The sequence below is a fragment of the Tenrec ecaudatus genome, chromosome 9 (assembly GCF_050624435.1).
Source record: "Tenrec ecaudatus isolate mTenEca1 chromosome 9, mTenEca1.hap1, whole genome shotgun sequence".
Lineage (NCBI taxonomy): Eukaryota > Metazoa > Chordata > Mammalia > Afrosoricida > Tenrecidae > Tenrec > Tenrec ecaudatus.
This window is the reverse complement of record NC_134538.1, coordinates 143528849-143547223: the sequence shown is the minus strand read 5'-3', so window position 1 is coordinate 143547223 and position 18375 is coordinate 143528849. Positions and strand designations below refer to the sequence as shown.

The following is an 18375-nucleotide window of genomic DNA, read 5'->3' as shown; positions in this document are numbered from 1 at the left end:
AATATTCTTTTATTTTAATCGATATTCTTTTTAACTCTCACATCCTCTTTCCAGTAGCCCTTGCCCCTGCACAGACATACACACCTACCAGGCCAACACAGATAATAAACACCCACCCCAAACATGTTTTTATTTGTTCAGACTTTTCTCCCTGTCTCTGGTGGCCAGAGACACACTGGAGTTCACACAGCCATAGTAACAGAACTCTATATCCCCACCCATTTTAAGCTTCCACCAATTGTTGAACACCTTATAACCTCAGTACATATAAATGTGTTCCTCTCCAGCCTTGTTCTCCCTTTCCTTTTTGCCTTTTCCTTCCTCTCTCTTTTCTGCTTTGTCTACTTCATATATATATATACATGTATACACACACACATATATATAGTTTTCTTCCTATTTGCTTACAAATTCTTTTTGCTCTCTCATTTTTGCCCCTTCCCTTTTGAATATACTTCTACACAACTTGTTAAATATTACTACCTCTCTTAAAAAACATTCCTCCATTATTATTACAAAACATTACGTCTCTCCAGAGGGCCCCTTGCTAGTGTATTGGAAATTAAACTCTGAGTACACCATGTTGCAAAAGTCTATGGATTACAGTTATAGCCCAAAATGCATTGGGAAGATCATCAAATAAATTATGCCTCCATTGAATTCTTTTTGGTCATGAATCAAATATGTAGACAATCAATATGTGCTCTCAAGCACACTGCCATGGAAAGTTCATACCTCCAACCACTCTAGTCTTCCAGGGAGGGGACGTTCCTCTCTTAGGGTTATGTCCTTAATGAAGACCACTCTACTAGGGAAAGTACAGGGGGCCATATAGTTATAGTGGTATTGTTGTTAGGTGCCATTGAGTCGGTTATGGCCCATAGACACTGTGCAAAACACAACTAAACACTGGTGCAGCACATCCGGACAATTATGCCATGGTTGAGTCCATTGCTTCAGCCACATTGTCAATCCATCTGCTTGACCACCTTATGCTTTGTTGCTCCTCTTCAACTTTACAACATTGAGTTCCTTCTCCAGGGACTGGTCTTTCCTGACAACGTGCCCAAAGTATGTAATCCTCTAAGGAGAACTCTAGCCAGATTTCTTCCAAGCCATGAGGCATGTTTTATCAGTGTCTCCCTGTGGTAGATATGTAATACATTGTCCATTTCAGAATTAAGAGCAAAGAGGTGGAGTTTAGCTGGTCAATCAGGTCTCACCTTGATCACCTAATCTGGAGGTGCTAAGGAGATAAATAACTCATTGTAGGTGGGACACATGCTGACTCCCTGTGAGACATTTCTGTGGACAAGACACAGGGAGCTATGCTACAGTCCTGGTGCTGAAGGAGCCACACGGAGGAACTCTGCCAGTGCTGAGATGCTTACATCGCCACAGGATCCATAAGATTTCCCATCCACTGACCTGTGATATGCCTACATTTGGTATCATTGCATGTGTTTCTTGAGTCTGAAGAAGAGTTTATAGATTGGTATCAGACATAGGGTCTCATATTGGACTTATGGACTTGATCTGGACTGCACTGGTATGTTTTCTCAATATTCAATTGCTCTTGAATATAAAAGTTCTTCTTATACACATATGAATATCTATGAATTTTTTTCTCTAATCTACCCCGACCAACACTCTGCTTGATTGCTTTTTCAGAGGGCCCTGCACCAATCTCGTAAGCTTTTCTTTCTAACAATGTACTTGCCCCAATCATGTTTTGGTTCATACTTCTGTAGTGCCCCCTGAAACTATATGTACAGATATGCCACCTATCATGAACTGGTGACAATTCCTTTCTTTGCACCATGCCTGTATATCCAGCTTCCCATTGTGAATCTTCAAACGCCATTGTGACCTCATGTTAATAGCCTTGCTCCTCTGTATGATGTGTCTGTGTCTCTGTGTTGTCTTTGTTCCTTTTAAGTCTTTAATAAATAAATTTTCTCCTTACATTACGCTTGAGGTGACAAACGGTAATATCAGAACACAGGTGTCTGAAGCTGCCTTTCCTGGTAGGATGTCTTCAGGCTCTAGGGAAGTTGGCATCCTTTCCTTCGCATTGCCACGGACCCTCAGGGACTATGCAGGGGTGAACACTCTTGGTTTGCAAATCCGTGTTTGGACGCTTCCTGAAACTTTACGAAGTCGTAGAAAGTCTTGGGGGTTTCATCAGCGCTCAGCTGCTCTTCTACTTCTCGCTGCCGTGTGGGACTTCAATCCCAAGGATTGTCTTGACATGGAATCTTCTGAAAATTAGCATCTGCTTCAGCTTTTCACAGAGGTAGTTCCTAATTTTGAGGGGGCAGTTTTTGGTCATGTTATTTTGTGCTTCTTTATTTTTGTATGTGTGCTCTTTTAAAGAACATTGTTCAGCCACTTGAAAGTGGGTTAACCTAGCTGAAACAGAAATTATGCTGTGACTTTTGGATGTTTGTGCTGTTTACAGTATGGTGTGCAGTTGTTGATCTTCATTGCAGAAAATATCAGAAGTAAAAACGTGGGCAGTGAGTGTCCTCACAGACAGAGATTGGGTATTTGACTTTCAAATAAAATGGTGTGTGCCATGAATGAAAGCTGAACTTCAAAGTTGGATAGAAATGGTGGATACTGCACTGTTTTAAACGAGGAATGGTGTACATCAAGGTTATAAATTCTCCCACACCTTTTCAATTTATATGATGAAACAATTCTTCAGAGAAGCTTGATTTGATGAAGAGAAAGTGGCATCAAGATTGAGAGAAAGCTCACTAACCACCTGCAATATGCAGATGACAAAACCTTGCTTGACTGAAAGTAAGGAGGTCTTCAAGCACTTGCTGCTGAAAATCAAGGATGGTAGCCTGGAGTATGGATTACAACACAGAGTGAAGGATGTAAAAATTCAGTTTATCTGGGAATTTCTGTTCAGTTGTAAGCATCTGATGGGAAATTCATAAAGCATTTAATAAGTCCTATGTTAATGATGATAGGAATCAAATGAGTTAAACCAGTTTGTGGTAGAGAATTTAGCCAAGAGACAATCACTGCCATTAGATAACCTGCTAAAAATATCAAGAACAAAAGGAACTACTGTGGGTGTGTACTATGCAGTCATGTGACCTTCGACCAGACATTAGAGATGTCTTGATCAGTTTCTCCAGTGAATTCAATCCATCTCCAAAGCGAAGAGTTAGAAGTAGACAGACCACATGTGCAATAGTGCTGGTGATTGGAGCCATCGGGGCAGGCAGAATCTGCAGGCGTCATGTACATTCTAATAATCTACTGCTGCTGCTCCGTGTTGTCAAGCTGGTGCTGACTTCCAGGATCACTGTGCACAACCTAAGGACACAGCACCGAGGGCTGTGCCACCTGACAGCACTCTCAGGTCGGTGCCTTTCGTTGCAGACATGGTGCCAATTCATCCCACGGGGAGTTGTCCTGTCTTTCACTGACCCTCCACTTTACCAAGCCAAATGTCCTTTTCCAGCAGGTAGACTTTCCTGGAGACATGTCCAGTTTTGTGAGACAGAGTCTCAGTGTCCTCATTATATGGAGCTTTCACTCTGTACTTGGGTCAAGATAGATTTGCTTGCCCTGTCTGCAGTCCAGGTTCATTTCAATCATCTTCACTAGTCCCAAATTTCAAGTTCCTTGACCTTTCTGTGTTTCCTCATTCATCTCACAGCTGTTGCATGAATGGGACACCATTCATTGTCAATTTCTAATCCCTGCCTGAGTAGACCGCATGCTGTCTAAGTCCAAATGTCCAGTCCCAGTCTCCTTTAGGTCAATAATACCTAAAGTGTTGATCTTTCTGAACCCCATTTCCTTTTTGATGATTTTCCCTTTTCCTAGATTTATATTTAGTACTTCCTACATTGATTATAAGGGATGTCTGCAGCTATATTGCCCATTTTAAGTTATGCCACATCAGCAAATGAACTTTCTGAAAGCTTTGTCTGAGGGGTATGATTAAGGTCCACTCTGCCCCCAGGGCTGAGCTCTAGAGGTGTGGTGGATTTTGTGTTGGATTGCTGATAGGTCTGCTAGTAGAATTGATATTAATTTTGTTTGCTTGTTTTGGGGGAGAAACAGGATAAAGAGATTGTCTTAAAATAGATTATCTGGCCCTTACAAGTAAGCCCATCAGTGACCAACATAAATGGTGCTGATCTTTTCTCTGAACATTTGTACCTTCCATTTAAATATAATTCATCGTATGTCGATATTTTTGCCCTCCTAAGTTGGTTTGCATGTTGCTATAATGGAAGATGTTGTGCCACAGGTATTTCAAAAACCAACATGGTCCCCTTGGTGAACAGGTTTCAACAGAACTTTCAGTGAAGATCTGAAATATGGGGTGTGACTAGGGGAGGAGGAGGAGAGTGGGGATTAAATGTCATTAAAATAAGAATGAAGATAAAAAAAGAATTAAGCAAAGATCCACGAAAATAGGAAGATGATAGTAAGAATGCAGTAAAATGGACTGCAAATATAAGGACAGTTTTTAAATAATAGCATGGAGAAGCTGGGATTCCAACGCTAGCTGAGAATATGAAAGGGAGGTCTACGACATGAGACTGAAGGGCCATCACATTCCTTTCTACCACAGCAGCATCAGAGTGGCAGAACCCTTATCTCCAGTTCAATGAAGCACGTCATGGCAGCAGTATTGGGTTGATGTCCATGGTGGTGCAGCAATTGGGGAAAGGATACCAATCATGGTTGTTCAAGACCAAGACCCTCAGCAACAGCACTGAGTTATCCATGGAGAAGCGGTTAAATTGGAGAATGTTCTGTTGCGTATATTTTTGTCACAATTAATTACATAATGAAATGAATAATACTGAGTATAATGAAGGAGAGAATACTCTAATATTTATTGTGGAAATGATTGCACAAATCCTCTTGATATCATTGAATTATTGAATTGTATGTCATGGGGATGATGTGACAATTAAACTGTTTTTAAAAAAATCATGTGATTGCTGCAGACAAACAGGCAGGAAAATAAGAAATGATATATCTGAAATATTGTAATGCTGTCCATTCTCATACCTAAATATAGACCTACCTTCACTTCAAATGCTTGCATAGACCTTTTCTTCACAACTTGTTCAATGTCTCTCATTCACTTCTTTTTTTAATCTTTCTTCATCTCCCCAAACTTTTTTTCTAATGAAATCTCTTTTTAATCACTCTGTAATCTTCAAAGATTGGCTCTTATTATTTCTTAGTACATGAAAGATCATAGTCTGGTAGAAGCTGCCGGCATCTGAAAACCAATGGCTTGTCTGCAACCTCACAGGAACACAGAGCCACCCTAGCCCTGCAAAGGGACTGTAGGCTAATGGCGGCATGACCAGACATGCTAAACAGAATGACTTCCCTGTTCTCGCTCAAAACTAAACCCAAACTGTCACCAGTCACCCTTTCTGTCTTTCTCCTCGCAGAGCATGCTGACACTCTCAACGTAGTTCTTAGAGGTGACGTGAGAGAGTGTGAACACAGAGGCACGTGATTCAATGCTTGCTCCAGGTCTGAGCACTGACTCAATACTATATTTTGCTCATTTCTCCTGCAACTGCCAAACCCTTAGAAAGCCACAGGAAAGGAACCATGTTTCTCCATCACTAAGTTAAAAATATGAGAAGGATGTTCTTAACGAGATTGTGACACAAGACCCTTATCAGATATCCCCTCAAATATCCCACAATATGTTTTATAACAGTTACTTTAGGACCACCCTGTCACCTCCCCCTTCAGGATGTATTTAAACTCCCCAATCCACATCGTGCACATGCAGGTTTCTAATCAGAGCTTCCCGACTTACAGTGTCCTCACCTCCATGGCTGTCTCTGCTGCTGCCACTTCCAATTGGAATGTTGCACACTTAGTTCTTTGACCTCATAATTTTTCTTCTGTTGAATCACCATTTGAGAATATTACGTGTCACTTGGTAGCACCAGCTATGACTCCAGTTCAAGTATTTTGAACCTGCATTGCTTTAATTTTTAATGAATTACACTTTCTTTTGCTGACATTGGTGTAGTGAATCAGGAAGGAAGTGGAACTTATGAAGAAAGGATAACTTCTAAATGTCCACGGTGAAGTTGTAGTAATAATTAAACATTTTAAAGCCTATGAAACTTGGTACATCTCTTGAGTTGACTGTATAATCTGTATAACATATTAAATGTTTTATATTGTGTTTGTTAGTTTTTCCCCTAACATAAAAAAATATTATTGTACCTACATGAAGTTTTAAAATGTCAGGAGTTTACAGTAGATCGTTGAGGAAAAATGCTTGAATTATTTTACCAAAGACATTAAAGATAAAAATTTTAACTTTTCCCAAATCGAATGTGTTGACTTCTAACTCGAGTATAAAAGTTATGATAAATTTAGAGGCAAAACACATTTCCTTCCTGACAAATTACATAGAATAAACAGGAAAATGAGTAAAATAAACCAAATTTGATAAAATGTAATAGGGTTGTAACATATGTCATAGCTTTTCAGACTCATAAATTCATTTTGTCAAATACTTATTTTTGAAGCAGATTACACAAAGAATAAAATAAATTCTCTAATGTTCTAATTAAAGAAAATTTTTTTCTAGATGAGAACCTTAATTTTACACTCTTTAATATTAAAGTTTATAAAGTTCATAAATTAACATCAATTGTATAGTTCCAATAAATAATAAATCAATACATTTTCTTGTGATAGCTATATAATCATTTGTCAATTGGAGTCTAGCCTATCCATCAGGTCATAGCCAATGAGGCTTCTATGTGGGCTTGGTCTTCTCTTGAGGAGTCTGGGAACTCCAGTATTCTTCCTTAGATGCAAGAGACTCTCTCTCTCTTTCTCCCTCTCTCTCTCCCTCCCTCTCTCTTTCACCCCTGGGAGACATTACAGGTGACAAGACACATGAAACTACTTTAATGCCCTCAGCTAGAGGAGCCAGATGGAGACCCCTACCAGTGCTGAGATGCTTACAATGCTTTGGATCCACAAGAATTCCCACCCACTGAACTGTGATCTTCCTGCATTCGGTGTAATTGCATGTGTTTTATGAGTCTGAAGAGGACTTTGTATATTGGTTTCAGACATATGGACAAATATCGAACTTAAGGACTTGATCAGGACTGGGCTGGGATGATTTCTCTATATAAGAATTATCTTGTGAATAAACCTCTTTCTTATTCACATATGAGTTTCCTCTGGATTTTTCTCTCTATTCTAGCTAGACTAACACATATATGGTACCTTGGGAGTAGGTTACTAGAGAAACAAATCATAAAGCTGGAGAGTGGATGTTTGTTTGAACTCTCTTTCATGGTAGTTTTTCTTTGGCTAGCCAGGGGTCAGATAAAACCACATTGTTTAATCGACTGTTCTCTGGAAAGAATGTGGGAATTCAACGTTTTGATTTCTAGAAATTTTCTTTGGTTATTCCTCTGTGAAATGGTGGAATTGCTGTAAGAATTTCTCAGAGATGCTACTAAGTAGAAATGGCTGACAGAAGGTCAAAATGTCTGTCAGAAAGACTGGATCTGGCTTGATGATCTCAAGAGGCTTAATCCCATATTTGGTATCAATAGACTAGTTTACATAATGATTAGATAAGATAGATTTGACTGTTTTAAGAATTGAGTTTAGTATCTGATTCTACTTGGTTTATACTGATTTCTTCTGCTTATTATTGTTGATACAATGATTGACAGAAATTATTAGGATGTTTGAAAATAGAAAATTTGTAAGCCCACTAACCTTTAGCCATTAAAAGTTGATCTTTAAATGAAATTAGGACATGCCTGCAAAAAAGGCTCTGAACATATTAGCCCCAACCAATGCTTTGGGGGGCTCAGGACATTTCCATTCCAAGAGCCTTGCCTTGGGGCTGTTGATAGAGTGAAGAAAGAGGAACTCTTTCACTTTTTGAATCTTGAACTAGTGGTTTCTGTCAAAAACTGGAAAGAATCTGGAACCATGAAGAAAACTCCTCTGTAGGACTGGATGTTAAGGGAAGCCTGTGGGCAGGCTGAAATGCTTGGTAGGTGACCACCTGGAACCCTTGTTGAGTGAAACTGGGAGAAATGTAGCAATAAAGAAATGGGTTTAGTCTGGCCACTGACAACTCTGGACCTGGTATGCAGGGACTAGAGGAGAAAACAAGAGTGGGTTGATTGGTCTGAAGTTCATGACCTAGCCCAAGGGGGCTAGAGTTGTTGAGAATTTGTCAATGGGCCAAGGTCTAGAGGCAAGGCAGCCAATGAGCACCCTGATGAGGCTCAGTTAGATAACCCTCATTGAGTTGACCAGAACCCGGACAGATGAAGAGAAGATACTTGAGCTTGTGCATTAATGCATATTGTGCTGACTTTATGGATGGCCTATCCTGATTTGACTTTACTTATGGATGCAGACTCACAAGGTTCCACCTGGCATGAAGATTCTTCATGTCAAAAACTATGACTGTCTCCTCAGATCACTGGGTTGATGTAAGTGGGAAATATAGAAATTGGATACCCAAAATTGGGGGAGGGGGATTATGATGTGGTTGTTTTATAACCTTTCATAGATGCTGGAATATATTTATAGGATTATAGGATTGAGGTGTAGGTTATACTTAACTGCAACTGTTAAGCACTGAGTGTTTTTGCTTTATTCACTTATAGATTATTGTGTGTAAATGAGGGTGGCATATATTGAATTGTATGCATTTTAGTTTTATCCTATTAGGCACAGATATGAATTTATTATTTGTTTGAAATTATATCTGGCTAAAGAGTTGTGTGAAAGTGTAAAATTGACAAAGGGGTTGTCTGTGGTATATACAATTGTTTGTCAATTTGAGAGGATTAAGAATGAAGGGGTGAAAACTAGCCTGTCAATCAGCTCCTAGACAAAGAAGCCTCTGGGTGGGCATGGACGTCGCCTGAGGATTCGGGGACTGTGGTATTTCTCCTTGGAGACAGGAGACAGACTCTCTCTCTGCTGACTCCCTGGGAGACACAGTAGCTGACAAGACACATGGAACTATGCTAGTGCCCTGAGCAGGTGGAGCCATGTGGAGACCCCTGCCCATGTTAAGATGCTTACAATGCCACTGTATCCACAAGGGTTCCCACTCACTGTCCTATGATCTTCTTGCATTTGGCATCATTGCATATGTTTTTGTGCATTCCAAGAGGACATTATAGATTGGTATCACATATATGGGCTAATACCAGACTCATGGACTTGATCTGGACTGGACTGGAATGTTTTCTCAATATTCAATTGCTTTTGCAGATAAACCTCTTTCTTATTCACATATGAGTCTGGCTGAATTTGTTTCTCTACACTACCCAGACTAATATATATCTTCAAAATGCTTTAATTCCTAGTTTCATACTTCCTGCAGGACAAACATCTGAGTGGCAAAATGCATATGAGGCCATGAAAAATACTGTTTTTGGATCAGTCCCATTTTAGTCTCAAAGTAACCTCCCTGCATTTCAAACCTTTCAATGGCTCTTGTGCAGCAGATTTCCCCAATTTAACACATCTTTTGATGTTTTGACTCCTACTTCTATGAGCATCAATTGTGAATTCAAGTAAGGTGAAATCTGTGAATACTTCAACCATTTCTCCATTTATCACGATGTTAACTATTGCTCCGGTTGTGAGAATTTTCGTCGTCTTTCTATTGAATTGTAATCCATTCTAAAGACTGTAAGTCTTGACCTTCATCAAAAAGTTCTTCGAGTTCTCCTCAAAAGAAGCAAGATCATGTCATCTGCATATTACAGGTAGGTAGTCAGCCTTCCTCTAATCGTGATGCCACATTCTTCTTCATATAGCCCAGTTTCTCTGATTATTTGCTAAGCATACCGATTGAAGATACAACCTGGACACCCACCTTTCCTAATTTTAAATGATGCAGTATCCCCTGTATCTTTTCATAATTGCCTGCCCCTTGATCCATGAACAATTTCTGAATTAACACAATGAAGTGTTCTGAAATTCCCATTCTTCTCAAGGTTATCTATAGTTTGTTATGATCCATACAGTTGGATTTCTTGTCTTAGTCAATAAAAGACAAGTCAGCATCTCTCTGGCCATTTCTTCTTTCAGCAAATATCCATCTGACTGAGTATCTTGTTCAATGTCTTCTTCTGAGTCTGACCTTAACCTCTGATAGTAACCTGTCTGCATTTCAAACTTTTCACGAGGTCTTGTGGAACCTCTGTTGGATGTACTCATGCAACCCCTGTTGGATGATAATTAGCAAAATTTTACTTGTATGTAATATAGCTTGAATATTCTGTTGGGTTTCCTTTCTTTGGAATGGGTACAAGTATGGATCTTTTCTAGTCAGTTGGCCAAATAGCTGTCTTCCAAATTTCCTGGCAAAAACTAGTGAGTGTTTCATCAACTACTTGAAATATTTCAGTTAGTATTCCATCAATTCCTGGTGCCTAGTTTTTTGCTGATGCTTTCTATACAGCTTGTTTCTTCCTTTAATTCCTTCAGTTCTGGCTTATACGCTATCTCTTAAAATGGTGCAATGTCAAGATGTTCCTTATGATAAAGTGACCGCATTCTTCCTGTAGCAGTTACATAATCTCCTGTCAACTTGAGCAAAAGGGTGGAGTCTAGCCTGCCAATCAGTTTACAGCTTGGAGACCTCATATAGAGATAGGACAGAGATAGATAGCTCACTGGAGGCCAGACCATCTGTTTTTCTGACTTCCCTATGCTGATGCTGAGATGCTTAAAAAGCTGGAGGAGGCATATATAGACCCATGCCAGCATTGAGATGCTTCCACTGCCACTGGATCCACGAGACCTGCTACCCATTGGTCTATGATATTCCTGCATTTAGCATCATTTCATGAGCTATGTGAGTCTAAAGAGGAATTTTGGGCCTAGTTTCAGACTTAGGAACTTGATGTAGACAGGGCTGGGATGTCTTCTAAATATTGAATTACTTTGATATAAATATCAGTGCTAAACATATATGATTCTCCTTGGATTTGTTTCTCTAGTCTGCCTGTACTAACACACTTTCTATATCTTTTTGATGATTCCTGAATCATTCAATATTTTCATTTAAAATCTTTCAATATTGAAACTTGAGTTTGACTTCAGTCTTGAGTTGATTCCGTTTCAGACATGTGAAGCGTGTCCTTCCTTTGGTTTTCTTACACGAGGACTGTGCACAAGTCAGTATTATATTTGACATTGTCTCCTAGGGCTAGCCTTTGAGATTTTCTGTTCATCTCTCTTTGATTTCATCATTTATTCCATTTGCCTTAACTAGTATGGTTAATAGCCAGTTTCAGCAACTCTTCTAATATGCACGTTGAAATTTTCTCTTTTTGTTTTTTTTTACCGTTCAAAAAATTTTATTCCCCTTGCATCAACTTAATACATATTCTTAACAATTATGGTTGGATTGTTCATGAAAGTTGCATAAGACATTAAATAAAGTTGGCCATTATTTCAAGGTATTTTCAAATTAGTGAATTTTATAGCGTATGCATGTTAGGCAACTACGAAAAGAGGTGGGGAGAGTTCACATAAGCAAAAAGCCTAAAATATGATAAATAAATAGTTTTTTTTGTTTTACTACTGCACTTGATATACACAAAGTAATGGATGCCAAGGAATTCATGTTACTGCATCTTTACTTGCACATTTTTTAGGTTAATGAAAAAATTTAAATACAAATAAAATGAGTATAATAAAAATAATGAAAGCAAACATCATATCACTTTTCAAATAACGGTATGGGCACCGTTTCTGCCCTTCTCCAGTCGAAACCAGCTAACAACCTTGTGTCAAGGAACACTTGAGCAGCTGCAGGCAATGGTGTGCAGATGGAGATTGTGTATTCCATAGACACACGTGGTTCAAGATGTGCTATCCATGGGATAGCTCCTTCTACTACAGCCTTGTGAAGTGCTCAGAACCTTAACTTACCACAATGACTACACCTGTGACTAGAACCAACGATCCCTTTTATCCCCCATCAGGCCAAACCAATATGTAGGCACATCTCTTTGCTTAAACATGGAAGCAATTTTAATACTGGCCCTTGTGAAACTACGATGTACCAAAAGTACTATAGCAAACACTTATAACTTGTATAAAAATTCCACATGCTCATATGGTAACTTGCTGAATGTTAACTGGCTCAATTCCTCTAACAGTGAACTTATAAACCACATGGGGAATATACAAAGTTAAACAAAGGTAAATAGCTCGCCAGAGGTGAGACACTCCCTCATTCCCTGCAAGACATTCCTGTTAACAAGACACATGGGGCTGCGCTACAACCCTGACGCTGGATGAGCCAAGTGGAGGCCCGTGCCAGCACTGAAATGCTGACACTGCCATTGAACCCACAAGACTTTCCATCCACAGGCCTGTGGTCTTCCTGCATTCAGCATTATTGCATGTGTTTCATGAGTCTAAAAAGGACATTTAGATTGGTATCACACATGTGGTCTAGTATCGGAGTTACAGACTTGATCTAGAATGGACGCGGATGTTTTCTCAATATTCAATTGCTCTTGTATATAAAGCTCTCTTATACACATGTGAGTCTCCATGGATTTGTTTCTCCAGTCTACGCGGACTAACACACTTGCTTAGTTTTAATCGGCCTGACTGTCTACAGTCACATTTACTGAAGGTTGATACTAATAAAAAGTCACTTTGAGATGGAGCCACCTTGATGACAACAACAGTGATGCCCTCTGTACGTTAAGGTTATTCTGAAAATTATGGCACTACTATATGTGCGGTTAGTAACCTGGTGTGTAGCCCCCTATGCCACTGGCACTGCTCCCACCCACATTTGAATACAAGTAGGGCTCCCAGGGTGAACGTGTTTCAGTGGAGCTTCCAGATTAAGAAAGCTGGCTATGCACTAGGTTTCTAACCACCAAAATGGCACAGAAAGCCCCATAATATGACAAAAGACACACAGGTGACAAACTAGACATAAATTTAGGACAGTATCATTTTAATACCTAGTGTCTTCAATAGTGCTTTATAATAGGTCATTTGCATTTAAACTAAATTATAAGAAACATATTTTACAACATGGACAGAGATTTGCTTTGGGTCTTGCTGAAGCCATGAAGAAACATTTAATGATGTAGGTATTTCTGCTATCCAAGGGGAAAAAGCAAGTTGCTGTTATCAAGTTGGTTCCAACCTAGAGTAACTCTATGTACCACTCACTGACACATTGCTCCATCCTGCACCTTCCGTCCGCTCAACTGTTCCAATGTTCGAGTGACTACCTTACTCTAGTCACTGTGTCAGTCCATCTCTTTGAAGAGTTTCATCTTTTTCACTGATCCTCTTTTTACCAAGTGTGGTGTCTTTCTCAAAGGGGCTGGTCCCTCTTGATGGCATGCAAAGTACATAGTGGGGAGTTCCTAGCCCAAATGCATCTTGGTCATCACCCAAAGTTCAATCTACCTGTCCCTCCTGTTGTAAATGTTGTACATATGTTGTAAAAAAGCAGAGAGCTACAGCTCGCTCATGCATGCAGTGAGGAACTGAGCTGTGCCCTCTCTGTTTGTTTGTGTTCAAGTTTAGGAATACGTGACTGGTTACATTTCCTCAAAAAGTTTTTAAGTCTTAAAAATGACTTTCTCAAAACTACATTATCTAAGAAAGCAAGTCATCCATGCTGTAAAGATACAATCTATAAAGCAAAGCATAAGGTCCAAACAAACTCCAGGAATCACACACACCCAAGCATTTCCTTGACAATCAACATGATTTGTTTGCAAAACACCTGACCAGAATGTGCATCCTTTAAGTCTTGATTTGTATCCAAGTTTGAGCCATAGTCCGGCTACATTTCTCTTTTTTTTTTTTTCAGTGTCGGCCAGCGGGGCATTGCCCTTCTGAAGGTGGCAGAGAGGCATCCTCTGCCCTGGCAACCCTTCACTTTCGGAGGCCTTAAGCAGTGGAGGGCAGCATGGTACATTTCTCCCTTTTTTATAGCATCCAGATGAAGGGAACCCACTGCAAGGGCAGCATTTCTCCTGCACATGCTTCTTTGTCGAGGACTTTTGGGCAGGCTATATAAAAGACAAAACAGAGACAAATCATGAGCAAACGCAACCCTCCAAAAGGGGGAAACAGAGTTTTAAGAGAGGGAATAGGGTTACGTTGATGGTGACTGCAAAAAACTGTCAAACACTTGACAATCTGTTCAATTTTTTTTATGTGTATCCTGCATATGACACTGTAATTATAAAATATCCTATGATAGATTGTGATAATTTGATAGATGTCTTTTAACAGGATCCCAAGGAAACAGCGTCTCAATATAAATCACAGGAGTAAGACATATGGACGTCTGATTCCAATCACATTGTGATTTAATTTGTTGCTTAATACTACTATTTTGTTCTCCCACAAGCATAACTGTTTGAGATAAATGAGCCAATTGTTCATGAATGTGCTGATCAATACGTTGTTGATTGGACCACAAAACCTCAGAATTTGATGCCAATCATCTACGAAAGTAGTGGTTTTTGCAGACTGATTTAAATCTAATCCTGAAGTAGTAGCAGTAGCAGTAACTGAGATAATTCCTAGGATTGCAGCTATTAAAATTCCCCCAAATCACTTTGATCTTCTCAAAAGTTATTCAGGCAATTTGTCAGTTAAACGAAAGTAGGAGAACTTTGCCATTGCTGATACAATTGAATAGGCATCCATCTCCCTACTCTAGCCCTCAAAATACACATGCTTTCACTACTGATTAAAAGAACTAAAAGAATTGAAACAAGTAAAAAAGGGGCAATTATTACAATTAATTTCTCCAGAGGAGTGACTCCAATTGACAGATCCTTTCATGAAAAATATGGCAAACGCACACAAGCTTGGAAATATTGGGTTGTGTTAACTCTGAAGGACAAGGTGTAATTTTCTGTATGATTAGTACTATGGCCAATCCATCTTCTAATACCGAAGGAGGCAGTGTTGGAAGGGTTTTTCCATCAAACGAGGGCTGGGAGAAGAAAATCCTCCTCCAGAACGAAAATGAGGCTCTGGTGCCTGCTTGTCTAGTGTGTGCTGATGAGGATGCCATTGAAGATCAGCTGCACTGCATTTGACTGAGTGGAACCTGGGGCTCCAGTCAACCACAAGCCCTTGGTAGGTATACACTGACCTGAGGGCCTGTTCTCTGCAAGTGCTTCAGTGGACCCCATCAGACAAGTGCAAACAGGTTGGTGATTGACATGGGGGCAATGAAGATACAGAAAAATTTCCTGTTATATTAAATTGAAAAATCCTTGGCATTTAAAATTACTGATTTTTGTGGCTTGTTCTTATCTCCTGATTTTTTTATGATAGGCAGCCAGGCCTGATATTTTCTTTTCTTTTTTTCTTTTGTAACTGGCATTTTATTGGTTGTTTTGAGATCAGTACAGAGACATTATGAACAATTTGTACACAATCCTTAATGCATGTACCAAAATCCTAAAATGGCATGTAGATAAAATTTGTTTCTAAATTCGAGTGTCTTTCCAGCTTTAAATTGAGAGGCAAATTTTTTGAAAGAGATATAATCAAGCACCATTATCTTCAAATGCTGGTAAACTTACATCTTAAATCCCACTAATTCACAATTCAATGTCACACACTACACACTCAAATGTTCAATCCTTCACAGCACGTAACAAAGTGATCAGGAACACTGGACTACCACGACCAAAGCTGTTACAGAATGCACACTTCTGACCAGAGCCATGATGGCAGAATGGTTTCAGACACAGTTCTATTAAGAGAACAAATGTGGAAACAAAGCTTTAAATGTTCAAGTCATACAAATGCATGACAGTGACTCCAAATTGCCATTAAGAATGTTTTGTATTAGGGATACAAAAACTTCCCCCCTTCCCATGGAATGTTATGTTGACACCCAAGACAGTCAAATCTTCCCACAATTTAACATCCCACTATTTTCTGGTTGTACTTAAAAATAAGCAACCAGTAAATGATTTCACATCTTAAAAAAAAACATTTATACAAAAAAAAATGGGATGAATTGGGATTTCCTTCTTAAAAATGTTTCTAGAGCTACTAAAACACTTGCATTTACAAAATAGTTGATAAAAATATTCCTCTGGATTGTACAAGAAGGGAGGCAGCAGGGTCCACTGATGAGACATGACAAACATTAATCAGACTGGGCTTCTTTTTCTCCTGCTTCATCAGAGGCTGCGCTCTCCTCGTTTCCGTTTCTCCGTTTTCACAGGTGAATCTTCTTTAGCTTCTTGGTCAGCTACTTCAGCCTGTCTTCCCTTTGCTCCTCTCTTCCCTTTTGCTTGCACTTTTTTGTCCGAAGATTTAGCCTTTCCTGGTGCCTTTTTGGGCTTCGTCTCCACTTTTGTCGGCGCTGGTTTCGCTGACAATCTTGCCGATCTCCTCTTGGGCTCCTCCTTCACCGCCCCTTTGGCCGAGCTGACTTTCCTCTTGGGCATCTTGGCTGTGGGCAGGGCGCTTGCAGGACGCCTTCGGACCGCGGGGCACCGAGAGCCTTCTCGACGCTGGATTGCCTGGCGCGCCGCTCTACCCGCCGCTGCCCGAGCTGCTAGGACCCGCGGTGAGGGCGGTGGGCGAACCGGATGGAACCGGATTGGGAGCCCGCCCCGTCCCCCAACCCCCCCACACCCCCACCCCCACCCACCCCCACCCCGCATCCCCCACCCCCACCCCCCCACACCCCCATCCCCGCATCCCCGGGCCAAGGGCTCCCCCTCCCCACCGGCCGGGCCGGCCCCCGCCCCTGCCCATTTGCTACTGGGCTCCCCCCCGCCGAGTCCGCGCCTTCGCCAGCGTGCAGAATAGGTGAGGCAGGCCATCACTCCGCCGCTGCGCCCCGCCCTCCGCCGGAGGTGGCCCCCACCCCTCCCCGCCGCCTCCAGGGGCTCTGGACCCTGGGAATGCGGGGCGGGGCGGGTCCCCCGAGGCCGCGCCCACCTCTCAGGGCAGCTTAGGTCTGATATTTTCATTTTAAACAATGTTCCCAGTGTCCAATACATATAGGAAATCCTTCAACCCCAGTTTCATAGGATGTAATAATGGTGCCTTCTTCATTTATTCGAAATGGTACTCAATCATCTAAAGGCCCAGGCATTCAAGAGGATTAATTCGCATAAATTGGAACAGTTATGTGTCCAAGAGACCCCTCTATTCAAGGGTGGCTTAGGAATATAGCTCCAATAAGTAAAATTCTCAGATTTTACCTGAGTAATCAAAAGGGCCATCATAGCTACAAACAAATTAGAAGTTGTCATCCCTTGTCCATGGCCATGCACTAGTTGCTCTCCTTCCATACTTAACTTTTTAATAGTTCTATGTGCATGCATTTGTAGGTTTAGTATTAAGGTAGCAGAAGGACATTGAGCCTCCACTCAAGTACTCCCTCAATGCAAGAATACTTTCTTCTATTAAATTGGCATTCTATGATGCTCATCTTCCCAATACAACTGCTGAAGGCAAAGCAGGTGAATAAGCAAATGTGGTGAAGTAACCTGATGGTGCCCGGCTATCAAAAGATATAGCATCTGGGGTCTTAAAAGCTTGAAGGTAAACAAGCAGCCATCTAGCTCAGAAGCAATAAAACCCACATGGGAGAAGCACACCAGCCTTTGTGATCACGAGGTGTCAAAGGGATCAGGACAAAAAATTGTATCGTAGTGTATGATGGGGGAGTGCGGGGTGGAGACCCAAAGCCCATTTATGGGCTACTGGATATCCCCTTACAGAAGGATCTCGGGGAGGAGAGGAGCCAGTCAGGGTGCGATGTAGCAACAATGAAAAATACAACTTTCCTCTAGTTCCTAAATGCTTCCTCCCCACTGCCCCCCACTATCATGAGCCCAATTCTACCTTGCAAGTCTGGCTAAAGCAGAGGTTGTACACTGGTACAGATAGGAATGGGAAACACAGGGAATCCAGGGAGGATGATCCCTTCAGGATCATTGGTGAGTAGTGATACTGGAAGGGTAGAGGGAGGGTCGGGTTGGGAACTGATTACAAGGATCTACATGTGACCTCCTTCCTGGAGAATGGACAACAGAAATGTGGGTGAAGGGAGATGTAGGACAGGACAAGATATGACAAAATAATAATTTATAAATTATCAAGGGTTCATGAGGGAGAGTGGAGTCGAGAGGGAGGGGAAAAATGAGGACCTGATGCCAGGGGCTTAAGTGGAGAGCAAATGTTTTGAGAATGATGAGGGCAATGAATGTACAATTGATGTATGGATTGTGATAAGAGTTATATGAGCCCCTAATAAAAAGTAGACTTTTGATATATATATCACCCAACTCAATT

The 18375-nt window shown here is 40.7% G+C and overlaps 1 non-coding gene and 1 pseudogene across 1 annotated transcript; both read right to left on the bottom strand.

Moving 5' to 3' along the window:
• Positions 1-13893: 13893 nt before the first annotated feature.
• LOC142457669 (small nucleolar RNA SNORA47) lies at positions 13894-14028 on the bottom strand. Its single transcript, XR_012786366.1, has one exon. It is a non-coding gene; the product is annotated as a small nucleolar RNA SNORA47 (small nucleolar RNA).
• Positions 14029-16244: 2216 nt separating this feature from the next.
• LOC142456561 (non-histone chromosomal protein HMG-14 pseudogene) lies at positions 16245-16578 on the bottom strand (annotated as a pseudogene).
• Between the last annotated feature and the right edge of the window lie 1797 nt (positions 16579-18375).